This window comes from Vidua macroura, chromosome 1 (genome assembly GCF_024509145.1).
Source record: "Vidua macroura isolate BioBank_ID:100142 chromosome 1, ASM2450914v1, whole genome shotgun sequence".
Taxonomy (NCBI): domain Eukaryota; kingdom Metazoa; phylum Chordata; class Aves; order Passeriformes; family Viduidae; genus Vidua; species Vidua macroura.
In genome coordinates, this window is record NC_071571.1 from 139,728,366 (window position 1) to 139,749,223 (window position 20,858).

The 20,858-nt window shown below is 38.1% G+C and overlaps 1 protein-coding gene across 1 annotated transcript in view; it reads right to left on the reverse strand.

Moving 5' to 3' along the window:
* The window catches only part of EIF3H (eukaryotic translation initiation factor 3 subunit H), an 85,949-nt gene that overhangs the window by 38,564 nt on the left and 26,527 nt on the right, over nt 1-20,858 (reverse strand). The window lies entirely within an intron of this gene.

Sequence of the window (20,858 nt, forward strand, 5' to 3'; positions counted from 1 at the left end):
GCGCATTAATAGTCAAGGTCTTCAGAGACTGCTGGTGTTAGAATTACTGATTTGAGTATTTTCACATAACATTAAGTTAGGAAATAGTTTCTGAAAATTTTATCGCCAAGCAGAGTTGCAGGACTTGAAAACATTGACATATCTTGTTTTAAGTTATTCTGCAGTCTTCTCTCTATCCGCAAGTGTGTGCAAATCACTATCCCCATCCATACACACAGATCTCTGGTGCTATTGGCAAATAGGAGTACGATCAAGTTATGCAGAGGAAATGATGGCACACAGTGCATTTCAATCTATGACCAATTAAAAACTATATGAAATAAGACAGGAACCATCAAAGAAAGTGTCTTCCTCTCTGCATAATGCTAGGCAGACAAGATGAATCACAAAAAAATATTATTCAAATTTCAACTGTGAAAAAGGAAAGGGAGAGAGAAAGGGAGCAAGAGAAAGGGAGCAAGAGAAAGGGAGCAAGAGAAAGGGAGCAAGAGAAAGGGAGCAAGAGAAAGGGAGCAAGAGAGAGGAAAGAGAGAGAGGAGATTTCTATTCTTGATAGATTGGCAAATAGCAGAATAACTTAAACGGCTTGAGGCATATGTTTAATTTTACAGCAAATGCAGGATCAAGTCCCTGAATTAAGCTTGATCCTTCAGACTGGATCACAACAGCATGTTCCCATAGCACCTGTTAACACCTCCACACCCTTTCTAGGCAAGTGACATTCTTGGGCATCTTCCTCTTCAATGAAAGCCACTTCACCAGTTGAGGCTTTATGCAACCCACTGAATCACCTTTTACCCATTTCTCAAAACCTCTCAACTTCCTCTCTGAGTAAGACAGCTGATAAAAACTAGCCAGTGTATTTTCTTCTTATTATTCCCAGCTGTTTTTCTTCCTTAGCTTGATGCTCCCTACAGCTCATTTTCTTCTCAATCCAAGCAAGCTTTAGTTTGCACAGAAAATCCCACCTTGAAACACATCTGCTCTTTTTGACACATAAAGTTCACTAAATGCAATGCTTACAGTCAAAATGCGGGGATCCTCTCAAGTTGTCTCCTAGACACATTCTTAAAAGAAGTCAATCGCAACTTAAAATACAGCCATTCCTATGTACAGGATCCACAAAGCAACAAATAAACAGTCCAGTCTCTTGGTATCTTCTTGTTTAAAAATCATTATAATTGGTCTTCCTTTAGCTTTGACCAGTACACTGATAATTTCCTCATATCAATTCACAAAGCTAATACAGATAGTTCTCCTATTCAACTGCTTGAATACATTAATAAAGAACGCTAGAGGGGAAAGGAAAAGCTGTTGTTACAAGAAATATAAGTTTATCTCTCCACTTTTAAGCTTTTGTCTAGCTTTCCATTTTCTGCATGTAAATACTCCTTCAATACTAAAGGCTCATTTCCATTTTCCTATTCTCACACTTCCCATCAGCTTTTGGCATTATTTCAGCTACATTTTTTACAAAAAGCACAAACGCTGCCCACTTTGCTTATGAAGAGTTGTCCAAAACCAGCTGCAAATCATTCTCACTTTTCTTTGAGGAACCTCTCCTCTGCCAGGATGCTCGAGAAAGCTTGATAAAAATCTATTAATTTATCAGGTCTATTTTATAATCCCAACACTCAAGTTGCTAACACTTCCAAGCAAGGGAACATGGCAGTTGGTGCATTACACAAATGCAGCATGAGCATATATTTTGGTTTACAGGTACCTTGACAGAAATAAGCAAATGTACAGCAACCCCTCTGGGGCCACTATTCTAGTGCTGGTTTTACCTGCCTCACCACCAAATGGATGCTGCAAGCAATGAGGACACTTTGCTAGGAACTGAAGAACCCATTTACACTTTCTGAGTCACTTAAATACAACTTATGGGAAAAGACTGAGTTCCATGAAAAATTAGTGAGTAGCTTACAAATTACTCTAAAAATCCTCTGAGATATCCAACTTCTAGGCACATAAAAAAACAGCAGAGAAAATATGCTTGTGTTTTAACAGAGACAGTTCATTAAACTGAGTACTTGAAAGGCTGAGGTACTGTAAGAATCCAAACACCAGAACAATTTTTTAAAAACTATTTCAGCATATACTTAAAAACAAAACCAAACCAAAACAAACAAAACACTCAGGGATACAGGCCCCTCCATCTCACCAGAATACTGAGTGCAATTACAGTTTCAAATGTACTTAAACAAAGAACTCATGAGAGGTTTTGCAAAAAATCAGACTGCATCAGCTAAAGTACAGGAAAAACCTGATTAAAAGCATGTACCTTATTGTAAACCAAATGTGTTACCCTTGAAGTTTATACATTGAAAGTAGTTCTGTGTCTAGTAAATTGGAAGATATCTCACCTTATCATCTCTTTACTTGCATATTTCTGTGAGAGTGTAACATAGTACTGCCTTATAAACTTGGAAAGAAAAACTATCATCTCCTCCAGTAAATACTTTCATCATTTAACAGGTTGAAACATTTAGCATATTTGGGTTTTACCATTTGTTGCTTAATTCTGATCACTGTTGTACTTTTTTTTATGGCCAGACTACAGGTACATTCTCATCCTAGGGTGAAATGTCAATTCAGATTTCCCCTGCCACCAAATTTGCTACTCTCTAAGACAGAGAGAGTAAATTTACAATTTTGTAAGTGCAAAGTAAGCCTAGGGAGATTTGTTTCAATAGAATAAATCTGGCCTTTGAAATTTTAAGGGACATTCCCAAGCTTCTACCCTACCCTTCCTCCACCTTTGTAAACTGCTCCCTTTGTCTGCAATAGCCCACACTTCCACAGCAGCTACCAAAAACTCAAAAAAATTAGAAGAACCAGAAAAATCTGCATGTTACCTTCATGTTAACACCTTTTGGCTATTTAAAATAGCCAAAAAAGCCATCTGAAAAACAGTAGATTCCTTGTGCCTGCAATGTTAGGTGTTAAGCGTGACTAGATGATGGTCAATTCGTCATTATATTTTTCCTCAATTAGGTGAGACTAGTGGAATTTTTAGAACCAGGTAAGTAGCTGGCTTATTCTAAAGAAACGCTTAAAAATCCTGATCTAAGCTGCCCATTGCATGGAACAGTGAAGTTACCAGACTTCATCTTTTGTGGAAATGTATAAAAAAGTAACTGAAAATCTGTTTGGTTTGTTTGAATTTTTTTCCCATTGGTAATAATTGACTTATACAAAGTAGACGGGGAAAAAGTTAGGAGCCATTAATTAATTATACTTAGAAAAATAAAGTGTTAAAATATTTCCAAAGATTTTACTTTTCCTCCTTTTCAGTATCACAGAAAGAACCACAAGCTTTATTTATTTTGGAATGACTTACAGTCCATTTTTGTCTAGCTGGTTATAATATTGTGCAGTCTTCTAATAGATGTGAAGTATCCTTTTTTCAATAACAAATTACACAACCTATTAGCAATTAGCTATTTCTCTTTCTTTTTCAACTACCATGAAGGCCATCCAGCTATAGTAATTTACTGAAATGCATTTTCTTCTTACTCCTAAAGAAAACAATATACCTACAATAAGCAGCAGACAGAGCAGACCTCAAATACTGTGACTCTTATAACTGTTCAGGTCTTGTTCCCCACCTGGTTTTATAATGACACATTTTAAAAATCTCAAAGAAAATTTTTAGAAGTTATGTTTCTGTTGGGAAGGAGGGAGAGCACTATTTACATGCCCAGTTTTCAGGTAAATTATGTTTAAAATAAAATCTAGCCTGAAACATCAGAATACTAGTAAGCATGGTGCACCAAAAACATATACTACCATCTGACAGCACCTCAAACAGATTCTAGTCATTAACTTCATACGTGTCCTGAAGTGACAATATTTTGTATAAACAGGTCACTTTGCTTAAGAAAATAATCTTGTTTTCTTGAGTATGTTTGAAGCAAACATCTTTCCTGGTATGCAGACAGATCACCTTTCAGAATAGCTACAGAGCACACTAAGTTTTTGTAATATGTACTTTATATGTGGTTTTTGCGAAATACTGCCTACCATAATGGAATACACAATGATTAAGTACTTCTAGCAATTTTTAGAAAACATACAAAGCCTTTCCCTCCGACAAAAAGGGAGCAGTCTGATACGGTTTGGCCCTTCACATGAAGATCTACCTACAGCTCAAGTAACTACACATTTCATATCCATTCCCTTCATTTTTAGAAAAGGAAAGCATGGTTTCACATGTAGAGGATTAGTCCATGAAAGCCCAGGGAAAGAAAAAGCTTCAAAATCTTTTTTGAACAGAAGACATAAACTGAAAATAGAAATTACTATTAAAAAAGAAAACACCACATGTTCTAGAACAGATGCCCACATTTTCATTTTGTAGTGTTTTGTAGTGTTATCAGATTAGGTGGCACAAGGCAAAGATTACTAATCCTCTTTTCATACAAAACACAGCTTATTACCAGTTTATGGTGAAATACATTCTTTGCTGTCAGATGTTCAGCAATTGTGAGTCTGGGAGTCACAGAAAAGCCTATATGAAACCTCGTATCTGCATTTCTGGCATAACTAAGGGAACATATATTAGGTTTCCATATGGAAGTTCTCTCTTAGGTTAACAGCAGGAGTTATTTTAAAAAATTACACATTTCCCTCAGTGTCAAAAACTTGCAGGCCTCAGGGTCTCTTGTGGAGGTAAAATAATCACTTAGCACACAGTTCATCAAATTTCTCAAATACTGGTTTTTATGCATTGAATCAAATCCTTTGATTTTTACAATGTAGAAAATAAATTTATCCATTTCAGCCTTATCTTTACAGAAAGGGACTATACTAAAAAAAAACAACACCCTGCCTTTTAACTTCTACTTCCCATCACCACTTCACTCCCAGTAACACAGAATTACAACTCCCACTACAGTAAATACATTATTTCTTCATGTATAAATTCTCTTCTTTCTCATTCCACTCTTAGCCAATTTAACAACCATATTTTTTTCCATTGTCCCTGCTGCTTAAGCTTTGTCTGTTTACTTATGCAACTCTCACTGAGTAAATACAAAACTAGTAAATTACCATCTTATAAACATAAAAGTAGTACACTATAATTTTCTGATTTTCTCACTGATATGTTTTTTGCCAATCCTTCTTGGCCTATTTACCACTGGGAACTATGGCTAGTTCATCTGATTTTTTTCTCAATGATAAAGACATTCTTTTCCCAGTTAAAACTGTAAGTGAACATTATCTTGTAGTCCATTTACTATTTAAATTTAGTAACCCACTTGGCTTGTTCAAGTCCCAGGATGTAACTGGCACATCTCTATCCTCAGCAGAATGGACCTATAGTACTATTTCACTGTTATGATATAAATCAATTACTACATAGTTTCCATTACACAGAATCTCATGACATCCATTACATTTGTAAAAATTACTTATTATCAACAAATATAAGGACACCTGCTTTTACACAGCAAAGTTTTTAAATAATGAAAATATATTAATTTTTAAAATGTAAAATTAATAAAATGTAATCTTCAAATCAATATTGACCTGCAGTGAGATTACTAGTGTTTTACTCTTCTTGGGAGCAAAGCCTCATTAACTTGCACTAAAAGTAGTCAATTCAATTTTAAAAATAAAAATAAAATCTCTTCCTTCAGGGCTGAATCATTAAATGCTAAAAACTCCATTTCCAGCCCACTGTGAAGGGAAAACAGTAAATAGGTGTTTCAAATAGGTTAGCTGGATTATTTTCTGTAAAGACAATAACACTGCATCTAAGAGCTACGTTTTCTTGGGCATTATTATTTTACAAACTGTTTTGTAGGAGAGGCAAATGAAATAAATGTATCTTTCAATGAAACATCAAGCTTTTAAAAGAAGTTTCTTCATATTTCTGGGGTTTTCTGCATATCTTAAAAATAATTGTGTAAAGCACAACCGGGAAGCCCTACTACTTAGCAGGATGCCAATTTAAAAGAAGCAAACAACGTGTTCTTTTGCCAGATTCCAAATCAACTTGATGTCCAGGCCAGGAACAAAGAACCACCATGCTCTGAGATAATAATTTAATAAAATTTGTGGCATCTGAAGTAGCAATCTTTACCTCAGCATGATATTCACAGGCATCAAATTTAATAAAATGGCCCCAATAAAAGTTATCAAAAGTGTTTAAATGTACTGGCAATAAAACAAATTTTATGGCACCAGAGTCAGTTCTCTTCTGTGTGACAAATGAACTGAGCACTGAAAATGGGTGAAGCATCAATACCATTTCAACAATGAAAAAAGCATGCGAGTCTGGCAGGAGAGAAACTCCATGCAGGAAGAGCACAGAAATGAGTAAAACACCCAGAACACTATGCATTTTGTACTACACAGAAGAGAAAAACAACCAAAGGGGTTTGCTTTTCTTCAGGATGACCATAACTTTACCTAGGTTACAGCAACAGGTAATGTCTGCTTTTTAATTAAATTGCCAAATGCAGAACAAGTACCAAACACTAGAAAAGTCACGGTGAGAAGGTTTGCAGGTATTCTTACAAGAGACAAATTCTGCTCCACTCTCTACCCTGCCAGTGTGAACACTTACCAGGATGAACCTCTGAAAGTTGTAACACACAAATTGTGACCCTAATTAATTTTCTTGGAGTTGGATGATGAATTGGAATGAATTGGTTAACATTACCTGTATGCATACAATACAATACAATTATTTTCCATAGCAGAGGGGGTAGAAGTAGGTGATTTTTAAGGACCTTTTCAAGCCAGGCCATTCTGTGATTCTACAGTTTTTAAAAACAGCATTAGCAGCTGCACTTGGCTCAAAACCTGTCAACTTGTCAAACTTAAAACTGCTAAATTCTTTTCACAGGCAACAAGCAACAGGACAAGAGGAAATGGCCTCAAGCTGTGTCAGAGAAGGTTCAGGTTCCACATCAGGATGAATTTCTTCACTGAAAGGGTAGTCAGGCATTGGAATAGGCTTCGCAGGAAAGTGATGGAGTCACCATCACCAGAAGTGTTCAAGGATTGCCTGGATGTGGCACTACAAGCTATGGTGCTCAGTAAAAGGCTGGACTCAATGATCTTGGAGGTCTTTCCAACCTTAATGATTTTAAGTTTTCTCCCTAGAAAGAATCCTTCTCATCACAGCAATCACCTTGTGCCACCTAAAAAGTTTCTAAGATTGTCTTCTGCAACAAAGACCAGGTTTGTACATCTGTTTCAAAATATTTATCTTTAAGAAACTAGTTAAATTATGTTCAGCCCTAGTCACTCTTATTTTAAGGAAGAAGTACTGTATGGCCTTCCTAAATGAGACGCAGATCAGAAACAAAAGACAAACCGCAGGTCTGGAGTAAAAAAAAAAGAGTAAATAAAAAAATTTCATCTATCTTGAATACTTCACCTCATGATTTTGCCTTTCAGCATGAGATGCACTGTGGCATATTAAGAAGTAGAAAAAACCCTACTTCATCTTGTGAAGCAAAGCAGCTGAAATGAAAGATTAAAACCAATTACCAGTTCTGTCAAGTCCACAGTACTTTAAGAGAAAATCCTGTTTACTTTTTTCTTTTTCCTCTACAAAGCCGAGGTCAAAAAATGTGTTCTGCTTACTGAGCACATGACTATTATTATATTTTTCTCACTACCTTTGACTGTCCAGTGTTGTAAAACCAAAAGGAAGTCACAACTAATAATTGGTACACATAATATGGAAATCATGTTTCATGATGTATGTATGTACGCAGTGTCCATTTTTATCCTTTAAATCAGAATATATATTGTCACAGTTCAAAAACAATTCTGAAGTACACCTTAAGAATTACTATTTTGAGTCACCTTTCTGAAGATAGCTTTTCACATATGCTACTACTACAGAGGTGTGTCCACATACTAAAAGAGAAATGAAATTTTATTTATTGCTCATAAATTCTAACAGAGACAAAGCCATGCCTTCACAGCAGCATTGTTAGCTACTTTTTAGTTCACCCAGAATTGTGCAGCCACCACCAGCAAAATATGTATTTAGCTTCAAGCATGGCAACTCAGGCACTATAGGATTACTGGTTTATGATCTCTTTAAGTGACAAGAACAAAAGGGAACATATGAAGAATGTATATTGACACCTGCATTTTGAGAAGAGTGGGAAGAAAGTCAAGACTTAACCATTTCCATGGTAAAACTCTGCTCTTCAGCATTTAAAAGAGACAGACAATTTGCATTGCTCTAACTCAGTTAAATGAACTTAATTTCCTTTTTCAACAGCTGTCACCTGTAAGACCACAGTTCAAAGGACCACAGGGAAAAAAAGCACAAGGAAGGAACTCACACAACTGAAGAGCTGGAGGAACAGAAAGAGCTAGAATCAATTACTGCCTTTTGTATACGGAAATTAAGTGTTGTGACGCTAGACATTCCAAAATTAGCATGACACAAACTTCAAATATTTCTGCCACAATTACGCAGGCATCTCAAGGAAGTTGCTTCAATTCTTCTATGCATCAGCTTCTTTAACCGTAAACTAGTGATAGCTTTTACCTCACAGAGAGGTTATGAGGCAATTAACTGATCATAAAGCACGCCAAGATCGTCAAATGAAAGGTGCTATGGAAGTGCAGGGTATTAATCTCACACTCCAGGTACAAATCATTCTCTTATCCCACCTTTTACCTAGTGTTGGCAGCTTTACAACCATTAAAACTCTCTACTACACACATTGGCTCGATTCCCTGCAGCAGACATCTTAGACACAGTGCACTTTTGTGGTTCAGCTACCTACACTTTCCTACATAAAACAGGGCATTTGGTTCAAGACATCCACAGCTTCAGGTAGACTGCCTGAACACACAGCCTGCAAGTTGGATACAGACTGTGTGTTTGGCTGCAGTACTACAAGATCCATGAAACTTCTGTCAGCTGCATGTAATGTTTGTTGCTAGATACCATCTAATGAGCGTAAAAGCTGTAAAGTAGAAGCAGCAAAAGGACCACTGGCCACCCTTGTGAATTTAACTTTTAATTGCATATTTTTCAAAACATGCATTGGTTCTATTACCAGTTAGAATGCTTACACTTCATTCATCATAATGTTATTTAAATAATATATTAGATGGAGACTTCCTTCTAAATTAATAGCACAATTTTAAGTTTGGAGCAGACAGTAACAAACACTGGAAAATTTACACTGAGGATCACTGGTGATACAGATTCAGCAGAAGTAGCAAAAAGGACAGTGCAGCAAAGAAATAGTGTTTTTATCAGCCTGGTCTGCAGGTCAGAAGACCAAGCAGAAAAAAGGTTTCCAAGCAGGAAGTGCAGGGGAAAAAGAGCAGCAGTGCAAGCTAGGGCAGTTCTGTTCTATGTTAACAGGACAAGCTGGGGGAAGGAAAGAAGAAGATCAAGGCAAGAGACAAGAGAACTATAAATCAAATGTAACCCTAATGCCATAATCTTGACAGGGAATGGGAGAGACTTTAAAAAAGAGGTGACAGTAAAAATTCATTTATCATAGAGTGATATTCCATACAAAAAGATGGAATAAGACACCAAACACTTTAGAAAGCTGAAGAAAATACAGCATTTGCAAGGTTCCATATAGGGCAGAAGAGCAGTTTTGGAGTCTGAACGTGTGGATGACATGATGACAACAAAGCCATTTCAAAGATAGCCTGGGACACCGCGAAGGAAATGCAAAACAAACCATAATGATGATCAAAGTTACACAGCACTGGCTAAATCCACTTTAGTCCTGCATTCACTATAGCTTCAAGTTATGATTTACTAGTATAAACAAAGTCATTTTTTACCCTTCAACAGCTCAGAAGTGCTTTGCAGTTCCCCAAGCCTGAAACCTCTGTCCCTTTCCATTCTTTTCTTCCAAGTCTCTTTTGAGTAATTTTCCCTTTTCACAGAGCCAACAGCAATAGCATTTTATAGATGTTCAGTGCACTATACACCTCTCTTCTACACAGAGACAAAAGGAAACACGCATATACCTTTACCCAAGTTCTGACAGGAGAAAAGCATTTTGGGAAGAAAAATATCAACAGGACTTCTAACAGTTAATACTTTTTAAATTAAAAGACTACTGATGTCTACTGACTCCCCTTTATGTCACACTGTATTAATTTTGTACCTACATAACAAAAAGTGGGAAGACCAGGGTAGTCTTAAGTTGTAAGAATTTAAATGTATATATACAGACAAAATGTATTTAGCATTAGTAAATAGGTTTTATGAAATTTCTAGTTATTCATCCATGTCTACAATTCTTTTATCACTTTTAGCCACAACTTGATAAAATGAGAATGGTGACCTGGTATTAATCAAGACATGACAGCCATCTTTGATGACACTGGAAGGTGTATTATTTTACCACTTTACAGAATTACAGAATAAGATGAGTTGGAAGGGACCCACAAGGATCATCCAGTCCAACTCCTGGTCCTGCACAGCAAATGACCAAGAGCCCTACCTTGTGCCTCAAAGTGTTGTCCAAACACTTCGCAAACTCTGTCACTGCTGTCACCAGTTCCCTGGGGAGCCTGTTCTGGTGTCCCAACACCCTCTGGGTGAACAATTTTTTCCCAGATATCCAACCTAAGCCTCCCCGACACAACTTCAGGCTGCTCTCTTAGGTCCTGTCACTGGTCACCACAGAGAAGAGATCAGGGTCTGGCCCTCCTCCTCCCCTCATGAGGAACTTGTGGACTGAAGAGGTCTCTCTTCAGGCCAAGTGACCTCATCTGCTCCTCATATGGCTTCCCCTCAAGGCCCTTCAACATGTTCTTTGCTCTCCTTTGGATGCTCTCTAATGGTTGCTATCTTTCTCATACTGTGGCACCCAAAACTGCACACAGGACTTGAGGTGAGGCTGCCCCAGAGCAGAACAGGACAATCCCTTCCCTTGCCCAGCTGGTGATGCTCTCCCTGATGTCCCTGGACCCCAAGGACAGGGTTGGCTCTCCTGGCTGCCAGAGCAATGCTGGCTCATGTTCATCTTTCCATCGACCAGGACCCCCAGGTCCCTTTCCATGGCACTTCTCTCCAGCCTCTCATTCCCCAGTCTTTCTGTACATTCATGGATGCTCCATCCCAGATGCAGAATCTGGCACTTGCCCTTACTGAACTCCATATTGTTTGGGATTGCCCAGTCCTCTCATATGTCAAGGTCTCTCTGCAGGACCTCCCTGCCTCTGAGGGAGTCAACAGCTCCTCCCAGTTTTGTATCATCTGTGAACTTGCTCAGTGTCCCTTGCAGTCCCGTGTCCAAGCTATTTATGATTTATGAACAGCACAGAGCCCAAGATAAAGCCCTGCAGAACCCCAGGAGTGACAGGTTGCCAGTCTGATGTCACCTCGTTCACTATAACCCTTTGTGCCTGACCCATCAGCCAGTTGCTCGCCCATTCCATGATGTGCTTATCCAGCTGTGGGCTGGACATTTTTGTCCACAAGGATCCTGTGAGAGACAGGAATTCAGAAGCTCTACTGGAATCCAAAAAGATTCCATCAACTGGCTTCTCTTAATCAACTAGGTGAGTTACCTGACATGAAAGGAAATCAGGTTTGATACCAGGACCTTCCTCCCATGAAGCCATGCTGGATGTGACCTAGGACTGCATTGTCTTTCTGGTGTTTTTCAATATCTCTCAGAATATTTTCCTTAACTTTGTCAGGCACTGAAGTGAGACTGACAGGCCTGTAGTTTCTGGGCTCCTCCTTCTTGCCCTTCTTGAAAATTGGGATAATGTTTACCAGCTTCCAGTTAGCTGGGACCTCTCTGGATTCTGTCTAGAAGACATCTGCACTATTTGTTTGCCCTTTGATTCTCACACAGAGAATCTCAATTGTGCCATTGCCAGCTGTAAGCTCCATACATTCAAACGCTTCTGTTATGTACAATGACAATCCCCAGCCTCTTCTGCCCTGCCTGTCCCTCCTGAAGAGCCTATAACCATCTAACAGGGCACTCCAGACACGGGACTCATCCTACCAGCTTTAGCTTATACCAGTAATGTCAAATCTCCAGGACTGGGACAAAGCCTAAAGCTCCTCTTGTTTGTTCCTCACATTGCATATGTTAGTGTAGAAACATTTTGAGTGTGGTAGATTGTATCTAATACCTACTCCTTTCCTCAAGTTTTGGCACACAGTCCCATCACTCATCACTGGCAAGCCTTGCTTGCTCCTTTCTCCCTTCCAAGCTAGTTTAAAGCTCTAACAATGAGCCTCGTTAGCTCCTGTGCTAGGGCTCTTCTTCCCCTTTAAGACAGATGCATACTGTCAGGTGATAGACTGGGTGTTGAGTATACCATCCTACAGTCAAAAATCCCAACATTTTTTCACTGACACCAACCTCAGATCCATCAGGTGATGGATCTCCCTATTCCTATCAATATTACTCCTTGTTACCAGAAGGCTCAAGGAAATCACTACCCATGCTCCTGATCCTTCTACCAATTGCTCCAGGGCCCTGAAATCTCTTTTGACTGCCCTCAGATTTCTCTGTTATTTCGTCACCACCAGCTTGAACAACCGAAGTGGATAGCAATCAGAGGGCTTTACTAGACTGGAGAGTTTTTCAGTAATGTCCCTTACCCGACCCCCTGGGAGACAGCAGACTTCCCTGTGAGTGGGGTCCACTCTGCATATTGGGCCCTTTGTTCCCCTTGGAAGTGAGTCTCCCATTGCAATTTCCCCACTTCTTCTGTTAACAGAGGAGGTGGTGATGCAGGGTAGAGGTGGTGCTGCTTTAGGAGGCCCCACTATCCTGGAAAGACCTTCACTCACCTCATCAGTTGTCTGGCTTTCTAGTTCCAGAGCCTCACACCTCTGCAGAAGGTCCAGTCCTACTTGTCAAATTCCAAGGAGGAACCCTCCTCCTGCAATGTGCAGTGACCTGCTTCCAGCCTTCATCGTGAACAGACCCTTGACTAACAGTCCTTCGACTAATTACCCTGCAGGGTTCTGAATCCACCTGCTTTTCCTCTGCAATGGAGGTTTAAGACTCCCGAGAGTCCTGAGACTGTGGTGTCTCTGAAAAGAACCGGTCAATCTCTTGCTCCTTTGTTGAAATACTATGTAGCCTATACACTTGCTCCTGTAGCTCCTTCACCTGGTGCCACAGCTCTTAAACTACAGCACACCTTCTGCAAAAGAACTGTTGGCTCCAGCCTCAGGGAGAGGTATCAGGCACTCCTGGCAACCTGTGACATGGAGAGCTGCAGTAACAGTAACTATAACTGTTAGCTGTAATCTTCAAAAACACAGAGATAGGCCTTTACCTGAGTCAAGGATCTCCAATACCTTACTAAGAAATAAAACCAAAAAAGTCTACTTGAGCTGAAGACCAAGAACCTTAGCAACACCTTTCCTAAAAATGGCCTATCCAAAAATGTGCTCTTAGAAATGAGAACTATTCTAATCTAAATTTACAATAAACAAGTTATTTTATCAATGTATTTCCATATTTAAAACACACATATTTGGCTGAAAGACTTAAAAGTATGATGGAAGTAACTTAATGAGTTAATGGGGATTGGGAATGTACATTAATGTTATGCTTTGACACTTGCATACAAAAATTGACCACTAACATTTGCTGTTTTTCACCAATACCTTTTTAACATTAAGTAGAGTGCCACATTTGAGACCTGATCCAGACAGAAACAAACCCATTGATGAGGGAGAGCTGAAAGTCTCTTAATCACACAGGCTAGGTCCAGATAACCTCAGGCAGTGACCATCTGTCCCCATTTATATGGCACTTCCCAGTTCACACCTGTACAAGCAAGGGCTTGGCTGGAACTGCAGCTGGAGTGAAGCGCGCGAGCAGGACCCCAGCCTGGAGCGTGCAGCAACACTGGGTACACACCAGCTGGGCACCAGGAGGAGTGACAGGACCTCAGTCCACCAAGGCAGCCCAGCATCTCCTGTGGCCATGTTTAGAGGTTCACTCTAAGCTTTGAAAGTGAGTAAAAGCATAGTGACACAAGGATGAGACCTTCTGAAGCAAGGAAAAGTGAAATAAGCAGGAAGGTTACAGACAGAGTGCATGTGCATGGCCTGAAAATACAGACCTACTGCTATTTCAACTACGACTGTACTACTTCCTTGAATGCAAAAAAGTCAGTGGTAAAAGTTATTTTAAAATTTAGCTTAATTATTAAACATTATTTGTTCTGAAACAGAAAATGTGGGCTAACGAAACAATCACGTGCACATACTTAATGAATTTTAATATTAACATTACAATTGTTAAATATATCAAGAAAAAAACAGATTTTCCAATAAAAAATATATATGGAAGCTTCAACTTTTGTATGCAATTTGGAAACAGAAAAAAGAAAAACTACCAAAATCAGACATTTAAAAATGGGGAGGATTTGCCCTATTTCCCCCAAATTTGCCCTACTTCCTACTGAAATCACCTGTTCTTATTTTATAAAGCAGCAGATCTTAAAAGACATTTGGGCATTACTCTATGTTTACCATGTTCACATCAACTACTTTCCTTTATGTTAAAAAGGAAAAACCTGCAACATATACAACTGAGTAAAATGACAAATAATTAAAAGTAAAATATTTTTTCTTCTTTATACTATTTTGACATACATGAACTACATCAGTTGAGATGTTTTCATTCAAACGTTGGGTTTCCATTTCATAACTGTACGTATTTCAAATTAAATCAAACCACCTTCACATCAGCCCCTGCACAAATGAAGACTTCCACATATAGGAGGGTGTATGGAAAATATTACTTAACTAGTTGATCAAATTACAGTAGTTGAAATGCATCAGTTTCAGTAATTTAAAAGTCTCTTTCAAATTCAGCATAAATAGGATATCAAAATTATAGGGACAGAGCTAGAAGTCATCTGATAGCCGTTTCCTCCCATTACACACTGTTTGTAGCAAACATCTGGCTAACGTATCCTTCACGACCTCCCCAGACTTCCACTCAACCTGCCCTACTGTACCACTACTCTTATGCTGTTTCTCCTCATGACTCACCCTTAATACAGTTGAACCCGCTGCTTCTTCTTGCAACCATCCAGGACACAGGAAAAGATCTTGGGCAAAACCATTTTTCTTTAGAGAGATTTAATCAAATGTCCCTTTATACTCTCTATACTGAAGAAAGCAAAAGCACACAACAGAAACAATCCCAATTAAGAACTACCATCACCATTACTATAAAACATTAGCTGTTACATAGCTGTGATACTAAAAAGGGGGGGAAGGTGGGGGAGAGGGAATTTTCAGCAGCAGATAACTCAGCAAAAAAAGCAGTGTCATTCAAGGCTCAATAATATGCTCAAGTATCCACAACCAAACCAACACCCAGATGCCGCCGAACAAGCAGCTCTCCAACCTCTGCCAATCAGCAAAGCCTCAAAGACTTACAACCTACACGACTTTTATATAGTGATGGCTTTATTTCATAGCTGCAGAACTGTATCAAAGTTTTATCAATTGAAAGAATAAAAACAGATCTTTCCCCTATTCAAGTTATTAAAATGGATCAGATTTTATTAATTGGTTAGCAAGGATGAGCAGGATCAGAGGCTGGACCCAAGTGCCATTTAAATGCAAGAAGAGAAAGCAAAGGGAAATCTTAAAGAGCATGTCTGCATTGTGCAAAGGGCTGTGCTGAGAACCCAAGGCTGGACCAGAAGTGCATTGCAGAGCTATGCTCCAGGCCTACAGCCGTGCCTCCTTGTGACACCAGCTCCTAAGGGACACAGCTGCACCAAACCAACACACACATGGCCTTACTGACATCTACCCTGATCCCTCCATCCAAGATGAGAGCACCCCATTGCATGTAAACTCCTCTACCTGCTGCCAGCAAGCCTGAGTTATTACCACTCTCTCTACGGCATGATGTGCCCCACATCTACTGAAAGTCATCTACTGCTCTTTCAGATTACAGGTCTTGTTTAAACAGGTGCTTTTGTTCCCAGGTTGACACATTGAACTAGCATCTCTCCCATACCAGTTTCTCATTTGAGTACTGTCTTGATTTTTGCAATTCCTCTTTGTATTGTGTCAGATTAAAATCTAAATCACAGTGATGACAAGGAACATTGATGTTGTAAACAGACACCTCTTTAAATAAAGTTGTGATCAAAGCATCAAGTAGCCCAGTAAAACCCAGGTGGCTCTAGCTTATCGCATGCTATACTCATTATTTCAAGTGTCCCATTTAATAGATTTCCAGGTGTCAACAAAAGGTTTATGCCAGTTCTTTCATTTCTGGCTCTGTTTATATATCTGGTGCCTTTTGATAAGAGGGTGTAATATTAAAAAAAAAAAAAAAAAAGTTTAAAAAATACTGATTTTAAAATCCGGCATTTTACCACTGTTGGCAAAACCACAGAAACCAGTGTGTCTTTGTATTATTCACCATCTACATAAAGCATAGCTAATTACAGAGGAATACCAAATGACTAATGTTTGCCACAGTTTTCTGTGGGCCAATATGTTTATCCAAAAAAGTCCAAAAAATTAAAAATTTAATGTCAACTTTAAGAGATTTAATCGGAAAGTTTCATGTAAAAATACAGTTAAAAATTTTAACTACTTATGGAAGTAATTACCTTTAAAATTACTATAAGATCTGACAGCAAGCAGACAAAGAGAAAAAAAAACCTGATTTGACAATTATTCTTTATTTAACTTTGTGCTTTATATGTCCAATTGCATCAATTAATTTTTCACTTGAAACACCATTATAAGAAAAATGCCTTGGAAGATTTGGTCAAGTATCATACAATGGAGCACTGTGAATAGCAGAAATCTTTTTCAAGTGTCATTTTAAACAGTAAAACCAAGAGCTCAGATTTCTACATTTGAGGATAGAGGGATGTTTTGTTTTTAATTCTACACCATTGCATCAAAGTAGAATTTTACAAGGCACTTTCTCATCCCTCACCCTGTCATTCATCATTTCAAGTAGTGTCTTGCTTCCTCTCGAAGCACGTGTTATTTTCTGACCCACTATTTCAATTTCTTTTCATACAAAAGAAACAAAATTTTTGCATGGAAATAAGGTTTAGGGGTCTAATCTTTCTGAAATGCTATGGCATTTCACCTTCCAAACCCCCACTTGCCTTTCGGTTATAACTGAAATTTCATTTTCCAAATTAGCCAGGAAGAGATGCCAACAATATTCCACTGAAAGCCATTAAGAACTGGACACCTAAACTCCTGTGCTGTTTCTAAAATGTTTGAGCAAGTATGTGTTTGTATAATGTTCAGGACACCCAGAGCCAGCTGACGCCTCTGGGCATGAGCACAGTAAAGCATAAATCAGGTCACGCTTCCTAGTTTGAGAGCTACACAGCTTTCAGGGTGGAAGCACTAACCTCATTCCAATTTACATCTAAACATTTCTTACTCCCACTCCTTATTCCATCTCCTCAGCATTCCTCATATCTTCAACACTTGGTGCCGATTGGAAACCATCACTGCCTCCAAGTCCAGTAAACTGACCAATCCCAAAGCCATCCTCAACTGTCCTTTCCTCTAGTCTTCCATAAGTAATGCACCACCAAATGAATTTGACACTGAAATGATCTAAAAGCAAAGCACATGGCAGAATAAAACTGTATATTAAAAAATACATACATACATATATATATATATATATATGCTTACAGGCAGACATTTCATTAACATTTATTGGTTTTGTAATTATTTTTTCTATTTCTGAGGAGAATTGTCATATTTGGTCTAGTTCCTGAACAGTTGGTGTTGCACTCTTGTCTCTCTTATACGTGATGGGAGGTATGTAACTAGACAGCAACATACCAAGTCTAGAAAACCATTCTCCGTAGAACTGAAAAAAAAAATTTAAAAAAAATCCTGCCCTTGTATTTTAGTTACTCCTTGTAGGACTGAGGACAATGTTTCTTAGCTACAAGAACCACTAGGCTCAGGGGGCAAAGACCATCAGAATTTCCTGAGTATACAAAGACTTCCATTTTTACAAGTGCCTGCTGTTCCACTGCGTGAGAAAGTCTTTCGAGGTTCAGTGTGTACCAGGAGTGGCACCCAGTGTCCAAACTGTATCCTTACAACAGCGTTTTCATTTCCCTCCTCAGTCTCTCCTTGTTCCTTTCTCCCAGGCTGCAGTTACAGAAAATCAGCAGTTCTCCGCTTAAACTGTGCATATACTCTAAGCAAAGCAGTTTACACACACTTTTTGTCAAACTCTTTAAATCAAATGTGCACAGATGAACAAAATTTTCAACTATTCAATGTGGACAACAACTACTAAGTCCAGTAAAATACTTCATTTAAGCCACAGAGATACAGATTTAAACTCTGAAAGAAATCAACATTTGTATAGACTATGGTCTTTTAACTATACTCAACAACTGACTTCACAGTCCCAGGCTGATTTATTCTCAATCATTGGCACTGCTTTAATAGTCCAATCCAGTCTTCCTAAACATGTTTTGTTAGAACAGAAGTAAAAATCACTAAAAGAATTAGGAAAAAAATCCAAAACAACAAAGCAACAACAAACAATTTTCATGTTTTGCAGCTATGCGGGATTTTAAAGATCATCTACTTTGCTTGGCTGAGACAACTGAGTAAAAATGAAAGTAACAAATCTAGAAAATAAAATTGTTTTGTTCTTCCCAAAACTGATCAGAAGGACAATATTTAATTTTAAACAAGATTTAACACCTGGGGTAAGTTATAAAGAAAAGTTTCCCCCAAATTGTTGCAAAAGCTACAATTTCTAGCTTTTTTTTCCTTTCACTACCACAGAGTAGCAAAAAAACAGATCAAGAAAAAACACAATTATTATAACAGTTATCCTAAAGCATTAAACAGTTATTATTCTATCTGTAGGTAAGAGCACAGTATGGAACAATGGAGCAATACAAATTGGTAAAAAGGAAAAGAAAAAAAATAGGAAAACAACAAAAAGAAAAAAAAAAGAAAAAAAGAAAAAAAAAATCCCTATTTCCATCTACATGTGAAAGTCAAATTGCAAATACCCCTTTCAGTAGTTTTGCCAAACTTCACCTGGTCAGTTTTCCTGCTTCACTAATATCAAAACCTAACCCCCACCATAACATCTCTCCCCTCAAACAATGAAGCCCAGCACTCTCTGCCTCACGCGTGCAAGCTGCAAGAACATTACATGCACCTCTTCAGGAGTCAAATGCCTTGCAGCTAAGTGAAATTCTGAGTTCATTAAAACCTAAAAGATTAGATCTCAGCTCCACTGCAAATATCTCTAAAGAAGCTTTTGTTTCTCAACCAAAGACACAAAACTGGCACAATGTAACAGTTTATCGAGAACTTCAAAATAATGATGTTCAGAGTCTGCAGTTCCTCCCTTACCCCTCCGATCTCTCTGCTGCATAAAAGAACACTATAAAACCTGCAATGCACACCACATGGATCAGGTTTTTACATATAAATATATACACACACACAGAGGCACCGAACAGCATGTTCAAATCCTTGAATTACTTCCCTGGTAAGATTTATTTTGTTTCAATGAGACTTCTACTTGCCAAAACACGCACACATTGCACAGCAAATACATCTCTTGTTAGGTGCCTAATATGGCCAGGGAAACCATTTTGATTATTCTGTGCCCGCTTATGCATTGTCCTACAAAACAATAAGATAGAACAGCAAGAAACTAGCAATTAAGAGTGTCTAAATGCACATCGGGAATCACTAAAATCCACGCTAGCCAAGTCAGGAACAATATGACTGATGAATAGGCCATATTATATTGGGATTGTTAGCAAGTGTTAGAAAATTATCCTTAGCAGATGTCCCTTATGACCTATATATATCACACAAAGAATATGCCTGTCTTGTTTTCTAAAAAAGTTTTAAGAAATCTTTCCATTATTATTACTGACTAGAACTCCACATGTCTGCATGTTGGCTATAAATACGTACAGAGGATTTATCACACTAAACTTAAAAAAACATGTAAGTATTTTACTGTAAACAACCTATTTTCATGTATATTTTTCTACTGCATGAATTTATGCTGTACTGAAGCATGTAATCCAATAAAAGAAATCAAACTCTGCATTCAGCACAGTGAAACAAAAGGCAAGATACATACTATAAGCTACATACTACTACTACAACTTATCATTTGATACACCATAAACCAAAACAGAGTAAACTTTTTCAGTTAGATGGGTGAGAGCCTTATCTGCAATAAAAACATTTTGGGGATGCAGTCAGTAAGGAATTATATAAATCTAAGTTACTGTACCCTATTACATGTGCAACTATGCACACCCTGCTCATCTTCACTAGAGCTTTAAAGTAGTTTTTACTTTCTTAAATTATGCTGATATTAAGATCCTATACACTGGATTACCTTCACACTACAGAGATAAGCAAGATTTGCTCAGTTTGAGCTTTCTCAGTTTCTCCATATATTTTTGACTGCAGCACTAGATTTCACAATACATATTAATCATAAACAACTAACGCTAAAATAAAGATACAAACATAAATTCTGCTAAGGATTTTTCTCTCTTTTCTACCAAAGACTAGTATTTTTAGAACACCTTTAAAGCTCTACAATTTTTTATGACAAAAATTCTTCTATCTCTAACTCCACTGCTGCAGTGGGTTTCCTGCCAGCAGAACGGATTTCGAGTCTGTTCCTCAACTATTTAATTGCAAATTCAGTCCTGAACCTTGGGCCAGCTTCTTGTCTCTGCCTTTCCATCAAAAAAATAAATGTGAACACTATGAACAAAAGAGGTGCAACTTAGGTTTCATGTGTACTGTACTTGAGTATGGAACATTTTCTTAGAGAATAATGCTACATAATTTTTCCACATTATGCAGTTGA